This window comes from Labrus bergylta, chromosome 5, assembly GCF_963930695.1.
Source record: "Labrus bergylta chromosome 5, fLabBer1.1, whole genome shotgun sequence".
Taxonomy (NCBI): Eukaryota; Metazoa; Chordata; class Actinopteri; order Labriformes; family Labridae; genus Labrus; species Labrus bergylta.
In genome coordinates, this window is record NC_089199.1 from 8,310,316 (window position 1) to 8,335,821 (window position 25,506).

Genomic DNA, 25,506 nt, shown 5'->3' on the forward strand with positions numbered 1-25,506 from the left:
GAGTACGGTTGGCTGTGAAAACGGAAATTGCAAGCAAGATCAAGGTTTACCGTTCCAAACTAAACTGAACCAAACTGGACCACTTGGCGGAAACAGAGCTATGGTCTACTGCAGTGGTTCCCAAAGTGGGGGTCGGGAGCCCAAGGTGGGTCGCCAGCCACCAAGAGGGGGGTCGCGAGATGCCTTCCATAAAAATTAAAAGTGGTAAAGTATATCTTTTTACCATTTTTGTAAATATACAAAAAGTAGTCCAATGTCATATAAGACAGTATCATTAAGTGAAATGGAAATGACATTTTTAATTCTTTTAGGCTGTTGTATTATTTTGTGCTACTAGTTTTTGGATAGGTTTATTAGTGTGTGCGTGGCTGTCGCTACGTTATATACCTAACTAACCACCTTAAAGAACAGTGGGGGGGGTCCCCAGTTTCTGTCACCCTTATTTTGGGGGTCACGACCTGAAAAGTTTGGGAACCCCTGGTCTGTAGAAATGAGATAGCTATTCTCGGCTCATCTCAGTTTCTATCCTAAATAGCCTTTTGCAGACACAACATTTTTGAGGTATGCTAGTATATTACATTTATAAGGTGTTCATCTGATAGGGTGACTGGTGGGGGGGGGGGGGGGGGGGGGGGTCTGGAGGCCCCACTTTTAAGCACTCCTGCCAAACACATTGCGCTTCAGTCTCCTCCTCCCGCTCTCAGCCCCGCCTTCCAGGAGTGACTCCGTGCTGGAGAGAGAGAGAGAGAGAGAGAGAGAGACTCTGCAGACACACACACACACACACACGCACGCACACACACACACACACGCATACACACTCAGCTTTTTCTTAGCAGCCCTGCTGGCTCTCTACTAACGGGACAAGTTTAAACCGCCGGGATATCTCTGTCGGTTCTCCGCTTTTTCTCTTCCTTCATGTGATCATCTCGATCCGGAGTGAGGTGAGTGCAGAAATGTGGACGTGTTGCCAGTTTTGAGGGCTGAGACGCCGGCTGGTTGAAACTAAACGCGGGGCAAAAGGGGATTTTTTTTTTTTTGTTGCCTCAGCGGAGGAAAAAGCGGCAGGCAGAAAAAGAAGAAGGAGGAGGAGGAGAGGCATGTCCGACTTCTGTTCTTTTTGGAGCAGTTGTAGGTAGCTTCCTTTGTAGGGTCACTGAACCTGTGCGTTAACCCGGTAAACGCGGTTGTTTCGATGCCTGCGTAAAGTCAGCTCCACGGGTTGAGATTAGCAGAGCGGCTTCTACATCCTCCCCGGGATGTTGCCATTACACCGCTGCTCTGTTGCTCACACACACACATGGCTTTTCCTACATCCGCTACAGCATTTCTACACCAGACACTTTGGCCACTTGAACACAGTTTGAAACATTTGAAAGCTGCAGTGGTTTACTTTGTTGATACTTTAAATGGCACTCTGTCGATTTGCCTCGAGTTCAGTGAGGCACTGGATATTCTCAGTTTGGTCAACCCATTCAAACTTTTGAATGCAAAATACGTGGAGAACTATTCTTTCTGAAGAAGTTGAGATGTGTTCAGATGCGTGGATGTGTTCTGGAAGTGCTGCTGACTTGTAGTTTTTTCAGTCTTGATTGATCTGATCATCTAGTTGGTAGGATATGATAATACAAAGTTGTGGGTACAAAGTGCTTGCTATCTCTGACAATGACATAAAACATAGAAACAAGTAACAAGACACGACGCATTAATGGATAGAACCATCATGACCTATCGATTGACAAATGGCTCATTGATTGTCTAGTTGTTGTCCATCTGTCAATGAGCTAACTGGCCAATATAGTCCAAAACACAAGAAATAGCCTATTGATTAGAAAATGCCCGAAAACAGCAAATTCTCACATTTGAGAAGCAGGAATGTGCTGAAAGGATTCCAATAAATCTCAAGACCAAAGTCGAGGTTGATCGTTAATATCAGAATCGGTCAAACGGTTCAGGAAACATCATTCAAATGTCGAAGATGTTAAACTAAACATGTTAAGTGGCCTATATGATGTAAAACAGGGATCAGCTGGGATCAGCAAAGTATGGTTGACCAAGAATACGTTTCTTGATTAATTTGTTTAATTAACATTTTTGGTAATGGGTTTAAGACAGCCAGTTAAATCAGTGCAAAGGCCTACTAAGGAAAAGCACCTTCAATGAGATACAACATCTGAATCTATGCCATTTACTTGCTGTGGCTGCTCCAAATCTCGTGCCCTGGTGAGTCTTTCATGTTCACTCACTTAGAAGGCTGACAACAGTACTGGCATGTTAGTTTCACTTTGTTAGTCTGCCAGAGGTACACTTTGTTAAGCTAGCTGGTGTATCCCCTGCCTGGCTGCGTTGGCCTTTAAATGTCTGATGTGTGGAGACATCCTGGACGCTTTCTCCTGCTGTTCCTCTCAGAAACTGCACCCGGCTGTCAGCTCGTGTTGGAAGAAATGAGCCATTAGAGAGAGACGGTTCAATCTGTCTTCACACACACACACACACACACACACACACACACACACACACACACACACACACACACATACACACACATACACAAGCGCACAAACACACACAGGCAGGTACAAACAAAGTAGACAAGCGAGGAAGTGTATATCTGTGCATGCAAACATGCATACCTGAAATCATCCTGCAGGCCTGCATGACAAACGAGCATCCAGACTGTAAGTTTGATTACATAAACCTTGATTTGAATGTCCGAGGCTTTGAGCTATACTGTGTTTGGTTTCAGCTTTGTCATATGATGTTTATAAGTGAAATCATGACTCTACACATAGAGAGGAGTTGGAGTCACCAGGGGCCCGGACAAAATTATTTTATCCCATAATGCTTTAGTCACGACACAATATTTTTTAGATTAAAAATCTTTTTTTCAAACTGCAAATTCTGTCACCAAAGTAATTCTTTTTCAGTGTCATCTTCCAATAAGATCGTTTTCAGTCTGTTCATCTCACTTCCTTTGTTATTATTATTATTATTGCAGCAAAATGGGAAAGCAAAGCACACAGACCAATCGGCCAACTCTGTTGTAAAAACCTGCGATAACTTAATTTGTATGTAGATGGCCCAACATTAAGGAATGTAACTGTTTGGTCTACTATAATCTCACAGGTATATTGAACAATACAACTTAATACAGTTCAATACAATACAGTTCAGCAGCCCCTTCAGCAGCTCAGCAAAAATAGAGATTGCCTAAAGTTTTGTTTGTTCCAACTCTAATACCTCTCCTGACCTCACCCAAGAAAAACTCAGTGTATTAAGTGAACTCAAAAGCGTTACCTTTGATAATTTATGCCATAAATCAAGTGCTAATAGTTACATTGGTTTTTAGCAATATTACTTTAAAAGATCATGCAGTACAGAAATGTAACCCAGATACAATATTGCCTTCTTTAACATTACTCTATTGATTTTTTTCACCTCAAACCAGTTACTAATAAGATGTGTCTGCAAACTCTAAAGCTCTTTACACATTTAAAATCATCTTTGGTGCATTGGCTTTACGAGATTAAAGGAAGAATGTGCAACATTTAAATCAAGTCAATCCTATACAGGCCGCCCCACTAATATAATGGTAGGGGAAACACTGCTATATGTATCTGTGTCTCTGAGTCATGACTGTCAACAATGGGTGAGAAGCACAAGTCCTGTCAGCTGTGTTGTTGTCAGAGCCGTGTTTACATCAAGTTTAAATCGACGGGAAGACTGACTCCACCCCTTGCGCATAAAAGCTGTTTAAGTCAAGGACTAGAGAAAAGTCGTTTTTAGATCACGGTCATTCTTTGTCAATTTATATGCAATATGAATGTGAAGCTACGGGCTAACCAAAGAATAGTAACATTAGCTATGCGTGCCGCAGGGAATTGCAGCTCGAGTCAAGAACAATTTTGTCAGCCGCTTGCGCTAAACTCCGTTGTGCAAACGTGAATGGAGGAGGGTTTAAGGTGTGTCACTTGAGAAGCAAGAAGGCTTCAGAATAGCCGAGGTGTCGCCAAACAGCAGTTTTGTTTGTTTTGTTTTGGTTTCATGCTGGGACTCAAGGGTGACATCTACCGGATCAAAAAGTCATACATTCCTCCGTTAAAAGAAAGACACGAGAAGAAAAGCAACAAATATTGGCTGTTGAAGTTTAAGCTCGCCATCTGAAGGTGAAGCTATTAGAAGAGCCGCCGTTTGTGCACATTTTAGCAGGTATTCTTCACCATGTGTGCTCGGTAGCAGGAAAGCTAAGAGACTGTTTGGACTGTAAAATAGGTATTATTTTCTCATTCAGAGAAGTAAAACTTGAACAGAAAAAGGACTTGGTTAGATTAGAGATCTCCACATTAATTGATCTTCACATATTTATGTTCTTGACATTAGCCTGGTTAGCTAATATAGCCAACAATAGTCTACTTTTGAATGAAATTGTAACGTCTTTCGCAAGTTGTCAAGCTAATCGTTGGAGGAATCATATTTACAAATGGAGCTTAGCTGCATACAAAGCCAAGTCACTGATGTTCTTTCATGCATTGCAAAATATTTCACTCAAAAACATCGGCATTGTCTTGTTCCCGTGAAGTTTGGAGCTATTACTCACACATTAACACACACACACAGCCAAATTACCACTCCACTCCTTCACATTACAGCGGGCCGTTCCTCCGACAGTAAATCATTAGTGTGTGTAAAGTGTGCTGTATAAATGAGACTTGTGTGTGTGTGAGTGGGCTGCTGGTGATCTCTGAGGAGCCCCTCTGCTCTCCTTCACCGTTCCCTCTTCACGACACACCGCCTCCAGAACATATTCTCTGTAGTTGTGTTTCCGATCTGATGTTTAATTATTCCGACGCGTTGATCTGGCTGAGGCTCATAAAACATTGAAACAGAAACGGCTCAGGAGGCGCTCTGAAAGACATCAGCTTCATTTTATCCTTAAAAACGGCCGGGTGCTGTCTATAACATACATCAAAGCAACGTACAAGTTCCTTAATGATATTTCTGTTTGAAAAAAAAAAACCTCTTTCCCGACCCTCAGGGGACCCAAGTTTCTCATGTTTTGAATTGGAAATCTGTCTGTGGACCCCCTGCTGGTAAAGATGTCTCGCCTAAAACCAGTCTGCTTGTTTACTATCGGAAAGCGATTACAGTAGATCAGCACTGTGATTCCAGCTAGCAACCAGGCAGCGCCTGATAATCTGCACTCTTAATACGGAGACAGGCAAATCTCAGGTCAGCTATCAAGGCTCCTTATGTGCACTTTAAGTCCAATGTTCCATTTCTTCACCACTTGTTGAGTTCAGCCTTCTTTAATGTGGAATTTCATATGAAGGACAGGCGTCTAAATTTCCTGATTCACAGTTGCTCCGGTAAACCTGGTTTCAAAAAGTCACAAAATTCATTTGGGGAAAACAATTTGTTGATAAGATGAACATCAGCCTAATTCACATGTTTCACCTCTATGAATTCATGTGTTTGTGCTGACAAGGCTGTTTATTGTAACATATAACATTCCTTGCAGTGTTTCTTAACTGTTTTGAAATGTTTTCAAACTAAATAGTCGGCTTGAAAGTTATTCTTCGTAAGGTCCCTGAAATGGATTATTTAATACTTAAGTGATCAGTTGATCTACAATCTGAGGGTTTATCCCCTGCTCATGGATGCTGCGATATCTGATCCCCCTGTGTGGCTGCTCACTGAGAGGATAAAACCACAAACGGTATTGTTTTCTCAAGAAAAGCTTTAGCATAGTCCAAATCGATCAATGCTGTGTGCGTGCGTGCGTGCGTGCGTGCGTGCGTGCGTGCGTGCGTGCGTGCGTGCGTGCGTGCGTGCGTGCGTGCGTGCGTGCGTGCGTGCGTGCGTGCGTGCGTGCGTGCGTGAGAATGCTCAGTTAAAAGCACTTATCTCCAAATAGTTGACTTAAAACGTTTCAGATAAATTCAAGGATTACAGCCTCCTTAATGACTTCAGACAGTTTCCAGACGAGGCCCAGCGAGTCAAAGTATTTCTAATGTGAAATGCGTTGAACATTTAAAAGCATCTGATACAGTATATAAACATCAATAACTCATCTCAGTGAAATGCGTTGAACATTTAAAAGCATCTGATACAGTATATAAACATCAATAACTCATCTCAGTGGAACGTCTGTACTTCTGTGATCATGGGATTTGCTGCAATTTTTGTGCTGCTTTTGCAGAGTTCAACTTGAGGGAATTTCGTATGTGATTTGCAATGCAGATCAATTGGAAAACCTCAGACATAACCAAATCTGAACGTTTCTCAGATCATCAACAATCAAAGCTGACATGACAGACCTGGACACTGGTCCAAATCAGCAATTAAGAGAAACAACAATTTGTAAAAAAATAAATTACAAAAATCGATTAGTTTAATAATAATACAAAATAACTGCATCTTAGTTGTTTTTTTTGGGGGGGGGGGGGGGGGGGGGGGGCATGGAGTAAAAATAGCATTCCCTGTAAGAAATTGTTGTTTAAATTATTTAGTGCTTTTTACTGTTTTACAGCTCAGTAGAATGAATCTTTGACAACATTTAATTTGCAGTTGTCGATTATGGCATTTCGAGGTAGCATTACTAATCTAATGTCTATACTGTTTGATTTTTACGGCGGCTGTGGTCCAGTAGTAGAGTCGTCGTCGCTCAACCAGAAGGTGGAGGGTTTGATCCCCAGCTCATGCAGCCACATGTCCGATGTTTGAAGTTATCAACACAAACTTCCTCAATTAGTTTTTCATAATTGATTTCATGTTTTTTCGTATCACAGTACAGTTTGAAGTATCAAGTAATCTGTATTTTGTGAGGAGGAAGAATGAACTCTGCTGTTTTCTGGTGTTACTCTGCACTTTGGATTTTACAATCCTTGAATCCTTGTTGTATTGTCTAAAAAGTGTAACCAACACCACCAAGCGAAGAGGAAAGCTTTCCTTTTTTATTTCAGGTTTGCATTTTGATTCGACATAATGTTCACATTTCTAATTGTAATCGAAAAGTGTGCAGTCTGGTATCAAAAAAGCACAGTATGTTGTTGTTCAAGCAAAAGTCGTTCATAAACAATCGTCTGTAGATTCGTTCATGCATACAGACAGAGACATTACGGCCATGTGCTGCATGTTTCTGTCAGTGTTAAAACCCCACACCTTGTTCAGACCGTGTCTCCACCTCCAATCACAGTCAGTGAAGTGTTGTGAACAGGAAGTGAGCTCATAGAGTTTGTGCTCTGTCTGCACGCTGTGTTCAGGAAGGGGTTTGTCTCAGGACGAGGAGGGGGCGGGGGTGGTATTGTTGAGGGTCTTTCCTTACATTGTTTTGGAAAGCACACTGAGCCTCTGTGATTCTTTCAAATTCAGCACATGGCTACTCATATGTACACCAATGTTAAAGAGTTATGGTTCTCGTCATATTGTATGTAAGCATGTGCATCTGTCTTTTTTACAGTGTTAAATATTCTCTATAAGACCTGTGAAATTTAACGAACCTCTGAGGACTCGTGCGTTTATTCCTCTCTCAAAACCTCTCTGAGATTAGACCAACACAGCTGTTGAACTTCAAAGGCAAGATTCAGGCAACATTGAAAGTGTGTGTTTAGGTGTGATTGTGTGTGTGCGTGTGCTTTTTTGAAAGCTCTGCTTATGAATTCTGCCTCAGCTGTTTGAGATGAGGCCTTTAATGTCTGCTTTGCTGTGTCTTCCATCTCTGCCTGCGCTCTGCTCTCATTGGTCCACACACTCTCGTGTTTGGTCGTGCCTGGTCGTGCCAAGGCTGCAGTGTGTGTGTGTGTGTGTGTGTGTGTGTGTGTGTGTGTGTGTGTGTGTGTGTGTGTGTGTGTGTGTGTGTGTGTGTGTGTGTGTGTGTGTGTGTGTGTGTGTGTGTGTGTGTGTGTGTGTGTGTGTGTGTGTGTGTGTGTGTGTGTGTGTGTGTGTGTGTGTGTGTTAGTAGTTTGTGGTTTCTGCCCTTTGTGTTGCTCCTTCTATGTTGCTCCTTCTGTGTGCACAACGGAGGGCATAGCGATGTCTTCAAGTATCATTTGTTTGTGTGCCCTTTAATGAATTTGCTTGACTCTTTAAAAAAAAATGTAAAAAAAAAATGCACACATGCACACATTCCTGTCAGGAACACACACGCCACTTTCTGTTAACCACTAATGTTTTTCCCATGAAGGTTTTTATAAATGAGTGAGACCTGATGCTCTTCAGCTCTGATTCCGTCAAAGCTTTTACTTCTGTTTCTGTTTACATGATGAGTTTAGTCTGACATATTACTTTGAGGATTCCTAAAGAGAGACAACATGTTTGAAGTGTTTTACTGTCTAGACACGAGGATGGTGGTTCCCCCCTGCATGTTGTCTTTGCTGATCTGCACTTGCAGAATTGACTTAAGTGGATACGGTTGTTACGATCCACAAACGGGTGCAGTTTGTGGCTCTCTGTTGCACCAGTTCTGAATCAGTTTCAGTTACCTGTCTGAAAGAGCGTTGGTTTTTGGTGTCAGTAGGATGTCTGATGAATCGTGAAATGGTTTCATAACATTGCCGAGTGAATCTCCTCTGTGTTTTTAGTCAATGTTTATCATGAATTATTGCATGTATATTCAAATGAAAAGTATAAAGTAGGTTTATCCCATGGCTATATGTGACAGTGGTTTAGGCAAACAGGAGATAATATGGAAATGATACATTTTTCACACGGGGTTTGTTTGATGGTAACCTTGAGTTGTCCCAATTTCCCTCCATCCTGCTAGTCTGCCTTTATGTTTATCCACCGCTGTTCCAATCTGTGGTCTGTTTGTATTTTTCTTGCAGTTGTTGACAACCACTTCCTGGAAGTATCTTCAGTGCCTGTTAAGATGTGTTTACCAATTTACGCAGCAATCGACTAGAGATTGTGTTTGGTAAATGCAAGAGGTGGTGCCTGTATAAAGCATGCAGAAAGAGGAGGAGGATTTATCGCTCCTTTGTTTTGATTTGTAAAGAGATATGAACGCTTAAATGATACCATTTGATGCATTTTACCAGAGTTAGCTTTTTGCTGATTTTCATCTGCAGACCTTTAGTGGATTTCAAATACCTTGGGTCTTTTTGCCTTTATTTGATAGGACAGTGGATAGAGTATAGGAAACAAGAGAGAGTGGGGAATGACATGCAGGAAAGGAGCCACAGGTCGGACTTGAACCAGGGCCGTCCACCTTGAGGACTTTAGCCTCCTAAATGGGCCGTGATCTGACCACTAGGCCATCTACGCCCCAACAATTATTAATTTTATGTTGATTTCCAATAGAATATGTATTTGTACGTATCCAGGATGTCAAAACAAAAGCATACAGGCAAGCAGAAAAGAGTTAAGAGACTACAATCTGGGCAATGATATCAATAAATTTCTTCAAGAGTTTGGCCAATTGATGACAAAAAAAACTTCATTGACAAAACACATAATGCCTTTGTAAGAATAATCCTATCTGTTCAAACATTGGCTCAATCAGACATTGCATATTTTATTTCACAACAGATGGGGGAATAATAAAGTCTGTTAAATATTTGATTCCAAAGACATTCACACTCGAACATAATGTGCTGCTGAAACATGCACTCAAACCTTGAACATATCAAGATGTTACTGCAAGCGTATTTTAAGAGCAAGTGCCAACCTTGGTGTTAAAGGCTGCCTCCAAAGGCCAAGGAATCCCTTTAAGTTCCCATGTGAAAAAGCCCAGAAAGAAAAGTTTACAACCTGGTTAAAAAAGCAGGTTTGGTCTACTTGGCTAATTTCTTCATTGGTTAACACAAAAGGGAGTTCAACATATTTAATATCGCATCTGGTTTGATTATATTGAGGACTTGTGCATAAAGTCGCATAATCAGAGACAAGACTGAGTTGAGTGGAAGGTGAGCTCATTGTAACCTTTTGCCAGGAGGCTTAAGACACGCCTCTACATCATCTCTGTGCCTGTTTCTAGATTGATCAAAGGTTATATGGAGTCAACGTTTCCAATATGGTGACTGCCATTGTTCAGCTTCAGATCGCATCTTCAGAACCCAAGAGGTTACGTCCATATTTAATACAGTCTATGCTAAAGATGAAAGGATAATGCTCTGCTTCCACCACACTCTTTAGATGACAATACTGTGTGGCATGAAGGTGGTCTTGCATCGTTGGGCTTAGTGAAACATTTTCTTGCAAAATGTGCCATAACTAAATCATTTTATTTTGACTTATGCTCTGGAGTCTGGACTTATTTCTACTGCGAGAACAGATTTCATTTTCTTTTGAATCAGGAACTCATCCCAACCACTTACGACATTAGATTTGAAAGAGGATTTCATACTTTATATGAACTGTCCCAGATTAAACTGCAGTTAAAAGGTAAAACTGCATAGAATATGAAAAATTTAATTTGTTGAAAGAAAATTTTAAATCCAATCCGGAGTTTGTGTACGAGTTGTCAGCGTTACGTAAGTGCAACTTTTCTATTTGACCTTTCCTTTTACGTGAACTGAACCTCGATAAGCCCGCTAGGCTTACGCTCAGAGAATCTCCAAATTGTCCTGCAGGAAAAAAACAGACTGTGGAGATCTACTGTTCCCTCGTCTGTTTTCTCCCTGCTTTAGCTTTTCTGACACTAACAAACCCAGACGGATCTTTGTTCCGTCATGTAGTAGTAAAATAGCTCTAACTCTGCCGACGCCTGAAGAAAACTTGGGACAGTGCAGGGCTCACTGTGCACTCGTCTCACTGTAGTAGTGGATTAGAAGTGACACTGACTGCAGGCTGGCTGAGTCTAAGCCGTGTTTACTCCTCCTGGATCTTTGCCAGGGTCTCAAGCCATCATTAGGCAGCGAAATGACTCAACTGTAGGACAGAGCTGCAGACAGGGAGAGCAAGAGAGCAGACGGAAGAGAGTGGGAGGAAGAGTTCAGAGAAGAAAAGGAACACAAGAACAGAGGATGTTTCTGAACGTTGCTGGAGATACAGAGAACCGGATGACTGCAGTCAGCGGGGTAGTTAGAAACGTGCAGGCGAGGGCGTGCTGTGGTCAAACCTTTTTATAAATAAACAGAAAAATGGGTCTAAAATAAACATGAAGCGCTCGTGTCAGTGCAGAGCAGATGGACGAGTAAACCCCACCCAGAAGAGGGACAGGACAGCAGGCTCTAAACATGAGCTGCTGCTGCTGCTGTTGTGCAGAGAGGCTGCGAGCCAAGTTTTACCCGCACGGAGGTTAGGGCCTGTTGTAAAAAAGACCATGTACACAAACCAGGTCACACATGTGCAAGGCTCTGGAGCTCTAAATCTGAGACCCTTTCGCACAGGACACTGAACACTTCGGGTCAATTTCAGGATAATGAGGTTCCGGAATCACCCATCACACGTGCACCACACAGCATGAGATTGTCAGGTGGCCGTTTCATGCATGCATACAACTCCTGCAAATTGCCGCCATTGGTTTTGCATTTGTGAATGAGCATCTCAGGAAGATTTCAGGGGCAGACTGGTCGAAAGTCTTCATCAGTGCGTACATGTAAAGGGACAGAGTCTCACACTATCCCACAACTCCAAATACTCTGTTTTACTCGGTGAGGCTGAGTAGAGAATGCAGGAGGAGGAGAAGGAGCATTCCATGATCACTGTTTCAATGTTAATATCACAACAACTTAACAGGACTTTCCCACAATACAAACCCAGCTGAAGACAACATGATACAGAAACATGTGCGAGCATTAAAGAGTATAAAGCAGTGAAACTCTCCCTGAACAAAGTCATCAACTCGCCCTCTCTCTCGTGGTTAAAGTTCCACTCGGTCTCACCTCTACTTCATGCAGACTCTTCTGCTAGAGGACTGACAGGATTTAGTCTGCATTAAGTCAGTGTAAACAGATTCTGCTGTTTGTGTTCACACATGCACCTCTCCTGGACAATGTCAGGAAAGGGCAGTTCACGTTTGAAAAGGACCGCAATCATCTCTCCTTAACCTGCACACCGCTCTGCTGATGTAACGGAAAGCAAAAGGCTCACGGGGGCACGGTGAAATAAAAGCCGTCGGTTTCTATGAAAAAGCATCCAAAGGAATAAAAGCAGCCAAATGGAGACTACACTCGCATAACAACAAAGCAGAGGCAGACGAATAATTAAACAGGTTTTGGACATGGCAGGGCATGAATCTTTGCAGCACAGTGCCTTCTGGGGAGAAAAGGTGAATAATATTTCTTTAAAGTCAGCCTAATGGACTGTGAGACAGGAATACAGATGACTGAGTCTAAGGGAGGAGACATCTTACACACAGGAAAACCTGCAGCTGGGAAAATAAGATGTTCACATTAGTCCAGTCGTATAGGTCTTCTTTTGTGCGCTGTTTCATGTCTTATACCACATGGTGTTTCTGTGTTGGATAGATTACGCAATACATGTGCAAGAAGTGATATGTGGCTCGTGAGGCAAGGTAATGCGAGAGTTTAAAGGTACCCTGTGGAGGTTTTGAGCAGCAGCAGCGCAGTGAGGCTGTGCTTTTTAGGGCTTCCTTGTTTTTTTTTTGCACTATGAAAGTGTGAGCACATTCCTGCCGCTGGATTCATGCTGTTTTTCTGAATGGAAGTAGGGAAATGTGCCTGCTAAGGAAATGAAGAAGAAAGCTACAAACACTGACGTAAACAATCCCAAAGATTAGTCTCAGAATTGATCGGTTGGGATGGCACCATTTCCCCATCAGGATTTGAAATTAGACAATGGTTAGTTATACCAGTTGTCTGGTAGGTAGTATGTATTTTTTCTCTTCTTTTGGTCTTCTGTCTTCTAAAGCTCCGTTTCCACTAAGCAGTCCAGGTTGGTTCAGTACATGTCGGTACGGTAAGCCCTGAGCTTTCTTGCGTTTCCACAGCCAGACTCACCCTTATTTGATTAGCGGAATGTAAGTTAGATGGAGATAGTCGCGTCATGTAATAGTGTGACAACATAGCAGCCCAACACGGTGTAGCCCGCTATTAATTAAGTTCAAAGTTGAAGAAGAACAGGGACGCAGTAAGGGACCCTTTATGGTCGGATCGGTACACTTGGCACCCCAACAGAACATAGTAATTAGAAGTTTTAAAGTCTTGACTGCTGGTTGGTCGAACTCAGACATTCACATTTTTCACAACTTTCTGACGTTTTTCAAACCAATCAATTCGTCAACTAATCAAGAAAACAGTCCTCGCACAGCCAAACATGAAAAGAATCAAGGACACACAATGTGTTGAATTGAGAAACAGTAAAACATTTCTTTGACATGATTACACGACAGCTATACTTGAATTCTCATATCAGTGGCACACTTCTGCAACATGAAAGGAAACCATGCATGCTTTGCCCGGGGCTTCTTTAGCCTCCACTGAGCTGTAAAAGAAGACTTGTGGTATTTTTTACAAGGTCTTAAACTATATAATCAGTGGTGTGTCACATAAAAAATGCAACTTCTGTTAGCACATGAGGCAAATACATGGAAATATAACAATAGTAGTATGCAAATTAGAGGCAAAACATCCCTAACATATCAAAAAAACTTGACAGGGTTTCCTCCAGATTTTGATCAAATGGATGATTAGGGTTATCTGGTCGGTCATCTTGGGTTTGCAAAATTCTGTTTTACTCTCTGTCTTGATTTATCGTCTCTGAGATAGTGTTTAATCCCCGGACTTGATAGGACAGACTCTGACCTCAAGTCCTGCCTAAAGTTTATCTCTGACTGGTACCTTGCATAACTTAAACCACTCTAAAGGCAAGTACTATTTATGTTACATGCCTCTTCAGCTGATAAGGCTCTCCCTGTGAGAAACCTCAGTCTACACGTGCAAGATAAACAAGAAGCTTACGAGTGTAAGAGTGCTCTAAATCCTTCAGTTTACTCGCAGTCTGCGGCTATTCTGAGGCTTCGGCCTCCCTCTGACCTGCTATGACTCTATATGCTGGGCCTGGTCAGGGATGAGAATGGTGTCTTTACGTTGGAATTATTTGACCTAGATTTAAACCATGACATCATTGATGCTGACTTCATTGGCAGCTCGGCTAGCAGCCCCCTCACCGAATGTCCTGTGTTGGTCGAGGAGTTTTTTACTTGATGCTTTAAAATACTGGGTAAGTATGGCTAAGTGAAGGTGTCAGATCATTTCTGCTGTTGTGTGTGTTCCCGTGTCTTTAGGATGAAATATATTACGCGCCATTTTTCTCTGGCGCTTTCTCCTTGATGCAGCAGGAGAAAAGAGAAGCCTCACACAGGACCTTTGTAGAAGCTGGCTGCAACAAGCAAAGCTGAAATATGTGATGACGTCAAACAACAGATTTTGTTTGCTGGAGTGTCAAAGCTGCTTCTCTAAATAATTAAGTAGCTTTATTAGAATTGGCCAAATAAGCACAAACAGAGAATCACACATGCTGCCTCTGCTAGGATACAGTTAACATGAGAAATACTCAAAAAGAAGAGGAAATATGTCTAAAGATATGCAGTATGAATGTATTATTTTAGACTTCTTGAAGCAATTGCAACATGTTTGGCTCTCTAATAAGGAAAGGGCTTAAATTGGAACTAACATTTTGGCTGCATCTTTCCTATAGCTACAATGATTTGTCGTTGAAACCCTCCGTCTTTTATTCGGAGGCAAGTTATCTTTTTTCCATTTTTCCTAAATTGGAAAGACACATGCAATGGCGGGACTGCTGGTCCTGCAGTGTTGACATGGCTAGAGGTTAACAGTTGTAACATGGACTGTGCATGAATGTAGGGCCTGCAGTGTTGTGTATAGTAGTGACTCATATGTTGGACTTGCAGAGAAAAAAGTAACATTTCTGGCTTACATGCATTAAGTAAACAGTAAATCTATAATGTAACACATGTTGTTAGGAGCTAATGCTATTTGTTTATCACTCTGGTATGAAAATAATGACTTTTGGGCTACAAAACTACAACCAACAGTTCTGTATGCAGCCGGTCATTCGTAGCATCCTTTAGCACCCCGGCCCTTCCCTTGTGTCAATTTGTAGTCTTCTGCCTAACACCGCCCTGGTTCATTACGACAGGGGAGACAATGACCCAGAATCAAGTTGACCTGAGTGCTTTAAATCAAGGCTCCACCGGAGGAAATAAATTCTCTTCGCACCAGCACACCCAGAGCCAACTAGGACAAGTAATCCAGACAGAATAAAATCGTCCTCTAAGAGGACACAGGGGGAGAAAAGTATGTAGCAGTGAAGACAGTGGCAGGCTAAGAAACAAATATTAAATAGAGAGAGCAAGAGCAGCTGGATTGTTGACCGTATCAACATGGAGAAGTGATGTTCTGCTGCATCAACGACAGGCTCTCTGACAAAAGACAAGTTATCTCAGGGGACACAGACTGGAGTAGTTCCATGGAAAGTAAATAAGACAGTTAGATGAAGATACAGCACACTTTTTCATCAATGCACAATTATTGTAGAAAAACATTAGTTATACAACATTATTGTATGTAAAAAATGCAACAGGTGGTACTGATTATCTGTGCACATCTGTCATCTTGTTCTTCTTGATCATGTAGATCCTGATTCAAACCGTACTTGTGTTAATTTTGGAGTTTCAAGACTTGTATTCTTTTGGGCTCTGCCTTCATTCTTAAAGGCCATGTGAGGCAGAAAAGAATCAGAACAAGAGAGTTAGTGGACCTTGAGCTTCATGGGCTACGATTCTTTAACCAGCTGCTGTTTGAAGTAAAGAATGAACAATGAAGCTAAAAACAACAACGTTTGAAATTTGAGGCTGTTTAATGAAGGCCATTGTGGGGATTAAACAAAAAACATAGAAATGTGTGAATTGGTGAGCTTTGGAGGTGATGTAACGAGGATGTTGTGACCTTCGGACTGAGCCAGTCTTACTACTTTCACCCCAGTTTTTATGCTAAGCTAAGCCAAACCGGCTGCTAGTTGTAGCCTCATAACTACCATGAGAGTGGTACTGATGTGTTCATCTATCAAAGCATTTTTTTTTTAAATTGTTTTAATCAACTATCTGTTAATGTAGCATTTCAAAACTGAAGCTTTAATCATAATGTTTTTTTATGACTCTCATCGTCAAGATATTGTTATTGCACCATCAAACTGTGAAAAACAGTGTTAGTCAATTCCTTGTATGAAAATGGTTTAATTGAAAGACAACTAGACAAGAGTGTTGAGATAAAATGCCTCATCTGTTTCTGTCTTCATATACTGTGTTCAATGTCACACTCAGTGTGTGTGTGTGTGTGTGTGTGTGTGTGTGTGTGTGTGTGTGTGTGTGTGTGTGTGTGTGTGTGTGTGTGTGTGTGTGTGTGTGTGTGTGTGTGTGTGTGTGTGTGTGTGTGATTAATGAGCTCAGTGGCTCAAAGAAACCATTCTGTGTTGTTTATCTGTTTTCATACAGCAGCAGCTGCTACTCTGCTTGTTTCATTCTTTTTCTCTCCTCTGCTGCTGAATAAGGCTTATTTTTTTCTTCCCTCATTTTGTAAAAATAACACAGCATAGTACTTATTTGTAATAGATCATTCACATTTAATTTAATTTATATAATAGTAACATAATACAACTTTAACAAATGAGTTATATCTCAGAGGAACACGATTGAGAAATAAAAGGACACGTTCTTGAAGAAATGTCATTATAAAATGTTTTGAACTTTGAACTTGATGCTTCTCCTGGTGTGTAATAATGAGATGAAGGAGAATGTTTTATATGAAACTCCCTGTAATTCATTTGATTACCACTTCTATTAGATAAGAAAACAGGAAGGGAGATGTGAGTTAAACCATCTATATGATTACTTAAGTGAGCGGCATAATTATTGAGTGATAGGTGAATATTAAAAATACATTAATCTGATTTGTAGTGTTTGAAAATGTGTATTTAGTTCAGAATACTTCACAGGAGATGACAGAAATCATATGCAGCATTGAAAAGGCAACAAAAAAAAGTCAAATGTTCTGAAGGGAGTTGCAGCAATACTTCAAGCTCTGCACAGCGAGGGTTAAATCTCATGTAGTGTGTGTGTGTGTGTGTGTGTGTGTGTGTGTGTGTGTGTGTGTGTGTGTGTGTGTGTGTGTGTGTGTGTGTGTGTGTGTGTGTGTGTGTGTGTGTGTGTGTGTGTGTGTGTGTGTGTGTGTGTGTGTGTGTGTGTGTGTGTGTGTGTGTGTGTGTGTGTGTGTGTTCTGTCACTCTGAATGCACTGTCTTTAGTCTGACTTGGCTATGGGGTCGTGTTTGGGTTAATGGCTATGGCTGTCAGAAAGGTCAAATGTCACATCTCCGTTAAGCCATCAAAACCAACTGCTTCCTGTTTTAATGACCGTGTGTGCAGCCGTGTCATTAGCCTTTTGCGCAGTGTTTCTTCAACACTGGCTCAAGACCCAAAAATAATTGCTTGTGTTGGATAATGAGGACTTCGGGGTGAACCTGAAGCTCTGACATTTTGGTCTGCAGTGAAGTCACTTTAAAAGCTTCCGACCGGTTCAAGATCATTCTGTTTTTGTTACTGCTAAGCTCTTTTTTCTCGCAGTTTGTCTTTATGTGGGATAATGGTCTTCAACAGGTGATGAAACCTGAGCAGAGAGATAGATGATCATTGAGCTTTCAACAATCCAACAGGTTAAACAAATGTTCTCATAGGAGAAAAAACCAAAGCAAACAAAAACAGGAACTTCATAAAGAATGAAAAGAGTTTGTGTAATGTATCATGACACCAGGATTCAAGACAAAATAAGTGATTCGAACTGCCACGGTATGAGACGAACTGCTGCAAGTATTTTAAAATGGAGATAAAAGGACAAATGTATAAACTTAAAGTTATTTATGAGTGTGCATATAGTTTTTCACACTGAAAAGTGTGTCTTAAAAGACAAATTCAAACCATCTCTCGTTTCTCACCTCCTGAGTAAATGCTGGTAGAAGTTGGCGCGGACATCTTGTCTCATTTTTTGTGTGAAGTGGGAGAAAGAAGTGTCCAATGAGGGGATGTTTCATACTCCTTTAGCAACATTTCAGGTCACTGTGTTCACTTAGAAAAAAAACTATTTATATAAGGTGTTTCAGCTTTATCACATTAACTTAACTACACCTTTTTTGAAGCCACCAATCGTGCAAAATGTATTTATCCAAATCTATTGTTATAAGTGGGTGTTTAATAGCAGGGTTAGTCAAGATGATTGTAGATATTATCTTGACTTTGACAAGCACCATTTTATCACACTTTAAATAGAAATGATGACCCAACTTGCAGAAAAAGGAAAAAGGATCCAAATTAAAAAATGTAAATTAGATCCATAGCTTGAATTAACAAATAATCATTGATCTGGTAAAAGTTGCCTGTTAAGAATGATAACACATTAAACATGGAGACATTTCTGTGTTCTTCATTCTTCAAGCACCTATTAGCATGTGATAAATACCACACATTGTTGAAACATCTCTGGTATGCACAGTGAGTGGGCCGTGCATTGATTTCTCCTTGAGTCAAATAACTCTGTCGATACTCTGTCGTCATCTCAGCACCAGTGACACAAAGTATGAGACTATAAAGTCCACAGTCTGATGTCATGTGCTCAGTTTAGTCTCTGTTTCCCTTCATAGTTTAACCAACCCATGACATAAGAAGTCATTTCATTTTGTTGAGAGAGGTTTCGCTTTGCTCATTTTACACATCAAATTGGATTGAGCTCTTTCATTGGAAATGTCTTTCCAGAATAATCCCATTGTGCTGTTACAGAAGTGGTATGAAGTCCAAATAGATTGAAAGTGCAGACTCACACAGCACCATAATCATTTTTCATCAGGGCTCAAAGAAGTCTTTAAATATTTTCCCATTTTTGAATGTAATTAACAGTGAAGTTGACTTCTGTGATTCGTAACCTTTAAATCCCTCACTGCACATGCTCAACTCTGCGGTTGCATGTGGGAGGACGGGGCGGAGACTTCAACCATGGTGACTTGTTTCTGTGAATCCAAAATACAAACACAAGAGTTGGAAACAGACAGACAATTGAGGTGAGAAGTAAGAGAGAAAAAAGAAGCAAAACTCTGCCCTATATAAACACGTCATCCACCTTCACCCACTCGCCTGAGGGGAATATATTCCAGACTGATACCTGCTGCATTCACACATCTGCATACACCGACCTCACAATCGTTTACTTGGGGGCTGACTGGATAAAGTTAGGATCCGGTTACACAAATGCATTCCTGATAATTTGTAGTACATTTCAGGCAGGCTGCCCCCTAAAATCTTCTTGACTTGGTTGTTCACAGTCAGACACCTCACTGCAGCTAGCCCTGTCAGAAGGGAAGGGTTGGACAAGGCTACAGAGTGACACTATGATGAGATTTTTTGCTGTTATATCCAAGTATACCCTTCATGCTCGCTAGCAGGGAATTCTCCTGAATATTTCCTGCTGTGTTGCCACATCAGCAGACCCCTACTTCACATGGAGAATTAACTATAGGGGCTGGTAGGAAAAACTGCAGCTAAATTTAGAAAAAAGAAACACTCGGCTGTTTTCGTTCACACATGCAGCTCACTGCAAATCTCTCATGAAGTTTTCTGGAGTTTTACTGTTCACCGCTCAAAGAGCATGTTGTGAGATTTTTCAGGATGGCTGTGCGTGTCTGAAAGGAAGTATTGAGGTGATAGCAAAGACCAACATTGCAGTGCAAGCAGAGAGTGTAATGTAAGTCAGAGCTGACAAAATGTCAACAATCTGTTTTTCCACCAATGTTATGTTTATTTTTTTTAATCACACTTGTGGCACAGGGGGACTCTGTGTTGGCACTTAAGTCTAGATATCAGAATCAGCATCAGGAAGGATAAAAAAAAAGAAGTCTTATCAGAATATCTTCAAGCACAGCTGTATCTCCTGCTCCCATCAGGCTGGATGGTTATGGGGGGGCTTTTAACCAGCTGCTTGGCCCGTCCTCCTTATTAGTAGCTGATTAAATGTATTAGCAGGAGCTGGGAGTATTAGCACTAGAACAAGGGGGTCTCAGGGACTAAGGAGGTCAGGATTGGGAAAGGGTGGTTATGAGGGGGGGGCGGGGGGGGGCAGTTTTGTCCTTGTGCTGAGGCCACAGTTTAACAAGCAGGCATGCATCGCATACAAAGTGTACACATCACACTTTCTCATGGCATTGAGAGGTTTGTACAGCTCACATGAGTGCACACACATGTTGATAAAATGCAGACACACACACACACACACACACACACACACACACACACACACACACACACACACACACACACACACTCTGTCAGACACATGGGCCATTGTGTGTATCACTGCAGCCACTGTCTCTGTGGAGCGTCCTGGCACAGCACACGCCTCCTTTACTGACTATAATGGTGGTGCAAAGCTGTGTGAGTGTGTGTTTGTTTATTTTCTGCATAGTTTGCAGTTTGACTATTAAAAACAGGACATTTTTGAGAAGTTCAACATGTTTTGGCATTTTTATAGTTTGCTTGTATTTTGAAGATGTGATTCATTCATTTACAGAGAAAAACAACAGCAGACATTTGATAATGAAAATAATGTTTAACATGGATGATAAATGGACTCAAGCTTGTATAACGCTTTTCTGGTCTTCTGACTACTCAAAGAGATTTTACAACACCGCATGTCACACCTACACATTCACACACTGATGACAGAGGTTGTTATGTAGAGACCATCATAAGTAACTAATCCCATTTATACACATTCATACGCCGCCTACGTATCAGCAGGAGTAACTTGGGGTTAAGTGTTTTGCCCAAGGACACATTGTGCTGAAGGAGCTGGGGATCGAACCCCTGACCTTTTGGTTGGGACACGACCAACTCTACCAACTGACCCACAGCCGCAAACATTGTGTGCATTGATTTAGCTGCAACTGGCTATAATTTTTTTAAATTCATAAATGATTCTAGTAATCAAACATTTTATTTGATGGTGTTTAGTTTAGTCTGAATTCTCTTGAGATCTTCAAATCTTCACTTTCAATATGCGTGCTGAATGCGACCTTCACTCTTATAGAAGAATATGAAACAGAAAGTTTAGATTTCACTTGAGAAATTTTGGGCACTTTTGCTTGAATAATTATTCTAACAGTCAACGCATGATCCTGTAACTTATTTGTAGGCCTCTTCTTTCCCCTGATGTCTCTCCTCCTGCTGCTTGGTTGTCAGTCTCTGACTGATCTTCTCATGCTTCTTACAGACAGAGACTGACCGCAGCATCAGATATCTCCTCTTCATAGTGTCAGACGATTGAACTGTGACAGAAACGGAGAAAGTAGAGCAGCAGCAAACGAGCAGAAGACATTCACTTGTTTGTGCATCAGTGTCTGCCGCCTTCTTCCTGTACCATCTCTTTTCTTTTCTTCTCCCTCTTTTACTATTTCTACTTGTGTACCTTTATTATGCATTCTCATTTCTTCTTCATCCTTTTTCTGTTTACTTCAAAAATGTTTCTCTACTTCTCCTTCTCTACCTCCTCATCCTCCTCCTTTCTCTTCTTCTTCTCTACACTCTTCTTCTACTTTTTCTTAACCTTCTCCTTTTTCTTCTCCTTCTTTCCTTTTCCTCTTCTGCATTGCTTCTTCTTTCCCTTTCTTCTTCTCTGTCTTCTCTCTGATCTTCCTCTAACCCTTCCTCTGCCACTTCTTTCCATTTTGCTCTTCTCCTTCTCCTTGTTTCTTGATTAATGGGGTCATCATGGGTTGGCGTCTTCTACATTTGGGCTCCTGCTGGCTGTAATAGCTTAGAGGGTAACTGTGGCAATTCTTTAAACCGTTTTATCCTTGTCTTTGTCAGAGTCAGAAGTTGAACAGCTGTAGTGATAAACTGTCAAGGTGATGATGTCACCACCATTGTTGTTATGAAAAGCATATCAGGAAAGGGTTATTATGACAGTTCTAAAGACATTTGACATTTTAAATGGGATTAAAGTGAGTGAATGGGAAGTTTTAAAAAGATATGCTCTTTAATGAAGGTGTCTTTTATCAGCTGCTTGAATAGACGGATAGCTGGGATTTTGTAATTGAACAAAAACAAAATGTAGTTTCACTTTTTTTGTCAGTTTCGGGTCGAGCTCTATCGACACAGCTTTGGTTATCTCCCTGTTATGTTCTCCTCTTAAAGTAAATTAGATTAAATTAAGTTTTTTTTATGAGGCCATGCCAGGAGTTCGAGAGGTAACATCAATTTGAAAGCTTTTTGATGTTTGGCAATTTTTGTGCCTCATTTTGAGCTTCCTGTCCTATTAGTTTTAATGTATTCACTCTGCATGAAAACACTCGCTCTGTTGGCTCTCAGACAGAAATATTAAACACAAGTGGTCGACTTCTACTTGAAAACACAAACACATAGAAATGCAGTTTTAAATGCCGAGGATCTTAACAGAGGAGACTGCTTAGCTTGCATTGCTTTCATGCTCGGGGAATTAACTTTGTGTTGACTTGTTCAACTCCTCTTGATCGGTCTTTATTGAACCCACAATGACGATTTGGTTTGTGGGACTTTTTCTAGAATAAGAGAAAGTGAAGAGTTTAATTAACCATTAAGCATACAGTTTGTGACCAAACCCTAACCCTATCACTGTAACCGTTAATAAATAAATGTAGGATAGGACCCAGAGTGGGGTTGCTGTTTTGTGGGGCAGCTGTCGCTCAGCTGGTAGAGTTGGTCGTCTTTCAACTGGAAGGTCAGGGGTTCGCACCCCAGCTCCTGCAGCCAGATGTCCAAAAAGTGTGCACAGCCTATCACCTTGTCCTCCGTGTTCCATCACTCGGTCATACTGGACATAAAAGTCTAATCTGCACAATATGTTTAAAATCCTTAAGTGAAGCAGCTTGTGAAAAAAACAGGGATCCCGTCGTTATTGATGTCTTCCTCCTGACATTATCTCATTATTTCTCTCTGCTCCCTCTCTCACAGCTAATGCCAGATAGTGCCGAGAGTGTGCTGATCGTTCCGTTAAAGTGCTGTAGTATCTGAATGAAATCATAAGGCACATTAACATAAAAGTCCCCTCTCATTAAATGACAAATGTCATCACCGTAACAGATGCTGCAGAAGTGTTAAATATTCCGTCTGAGAGGGCTTCAGGGATATATCTGTCATCGTACCTTTTCCAGAGCTTTTGAATGTTCAGCAGCAGTTTAATAGATACTGTTCGATGTAATGTAATGTCATCGAACTCTTCCTCATGCTGGCTCCTTGGTGTTTGCCAAGTGAAAGGACATTTTATTCTCTGTGTGGTTGAACAAACAGGTTGTTAAACAAGAGAAGAATGTAACATTGGAGATGTTTTTGCAGGGTCACCTTTAGTGTTTAGAAGAGCTTTCCATGACATCTTGTCCATTGTATATTTCATAAACTATGGTGTACTACTAAAATCTATCCTGTGTGTGCTATATTGTTACTTCTGCCAAACCTCCTTGGTAATGATGAAGGTTCAGACTGACCTCAATCCAGCAGGTTTGTGGAGATATTAGTGAATTAAAGCTGATTAAGACGGTTCTCTGTGAAAAACAGTGTTTTTGTCCTGATATTGTATATTTTTAAGATGCTAATTGGAAACATTAATGTCCTGAGCAGGATTGTAAGGGTTTATTTTTGGGCTTTTTATGGGTTTATTTAGAGATAGGACGGTGGATAGTCAGAAATGAGGGAGAGAGGGTGTGGAATGACATGTGGGTCGGATTTGAACCTGGGCCGCCGTCTGCTTGGAGGACTATAGCCTCCGTACATTGGGCACGCACACTAACCATTAGGCTACCAGTGCCCCCTTTCCTCCTGAGCATTTCATTCCCTTCTTTAACATTCCTCAATTTTCAATCTCCAAGCTCATTGAAAGAAGTAAAGATCTGCAAATCCGTCATAGTTTGAGGTTCCGTTAAGTGTGGAAGCTGAGGGACGCACACACAGCTGTGTTATAGTATTTACTGAGGTGGAGAAGAAAAATGGGCCCAATATACCCAAACCTGGACCTAACACAACCTGCATAGCGATCTGTAAGGCAGTGATGACAGGAGAAATGTCCAAAATGTCAAATGTTCTGAATTCTTTGGGCTGTCAGAGTAGTGACATACAGCAAAAGGCTACGAGCTGGTAACAATTCATTCTGAAAGCTGAGGTATGAACTTTATTTTTGAAGCATTCTTTGGCAGATTTGTTGAAAATCTCTTTACATCATGAGAGGGATCAAAAATCTCATACTCTGACAAAAATATAAAAGGGAAAAATCTGATTGTCGAGGTGCTCACATGACCACAGTCTTCACTAAGGCTAGCCAATCAGCCATGTAATAAATGAAAGCTATCGAGCTAGTTGTACGTGATTAGTACTCCAGTCATCTGTGAGACTGGCTGAATTTCTTGCTGCTCCATTTGGCATTCTACTGAGTTAAAGACAGGCAGGGTGCAGGTTAATAATATTTTTTTTTTTTTTTGGGTGTTACATCCTTTCTGAATGAAAGTCAAATGTGTTGGTTTCTTGAAAGCAGCCTAACCCTGATTCAACAAGTTCACCTCAGACGGTATAGACTGATTTGATAGCATATTGTGATTGTTATCTGTAACATTTAAGACATAGCTTTTTGGTCATTTTCTGGGTTAGCTGCAGATGATTTTTATGTATTTTTACCATTAAATCATTTTGACTGGAGGCTGAAAGGTAAATGGAAAAGATGCTGTGTCTGCTCATGTGTCTAGACTACTTATATTTTATTAATATGTGTCTGAGTGGAATTTATTTTACCTTGTACCTACAAAAAGCAGGTTTTATTTAAACAACTGCTATTTTTGAAAACTTAAACCTGAATACAAAGTAATAACTAAAGAGTCATTGTTAGTACATTGTGGTGTAATTCAGATTCTTGTTCTTAGCTGCACCTGCTTGATGTCCAATGTCTCACCTACTATTTCAACCAATCTGTTTAAAAGTTCCTCTGTGCCTTTTTCTCAGAAAACGGTGAAATGTGAGAGAAGTGAAACGTTCTTATCTTCAGCCGGGGAGCCGATTGAGGTCAATCTGTGATTTGCTGCTTTGGCCCCGGGGACTGGCTGTGATATCACCAAAGGGCTTATAGTTTCCCCTCAGCTGCCTGTGTTGTACATATCTTCAAACAGTTTGTCTTTGCCTCCTGCTAGGACATCATATCAAGTGCACCGTGTTGATATTGTCTATTTATCACACACTGTGGAAAATGAGCGAGACGATCACCCCTCAGGGCTGCACATGATTTATTCTTTTCATCTCCAGCTGTTTCAAAACAGAAAACACTGCGCTAATGGGGTTCTACTGTTCACCTGGTGTGATGTTATGGAAACGAGACTACCTATCGGCATGAGGCCTGCCCCGGCTGTAGCTTCATGATCATCTGTCAGAGAGTTGTCAGTCGATATGTCAATCATAAAGTCGGATGGAAACTTCTTTGTAATGCCCCTCAGAGTGATGCATTTCAGAAGCGTAAGATGGCAGTCCGTGAAACCA

The 25,506-nt window shown here is 41.1% G+C and overlaps 1 protein-coding gene across 1 annotated transcript in view; it reads left to right on the forward strand.

The window, feature by feature from the left end:
* The first annotated feature begins 751 nt into the window (after positions 1–751).
* The window catches only part of ppp1r16b (protein phosphatase 1, regulatory subunit 16B), a 91,243-nt gene continuing 66,488 nt past the window's right edge, over positions 752–25,506 (forward strand). Inside the window, exon 1 of the mRNA XM_029277864.2 lies at positions 752–944. The gene's annotated coding sequence lies outside the window, so the exon portion shown is untranslated. The remainder of the gene's footprint in view (positions 945–25,506) is intronic.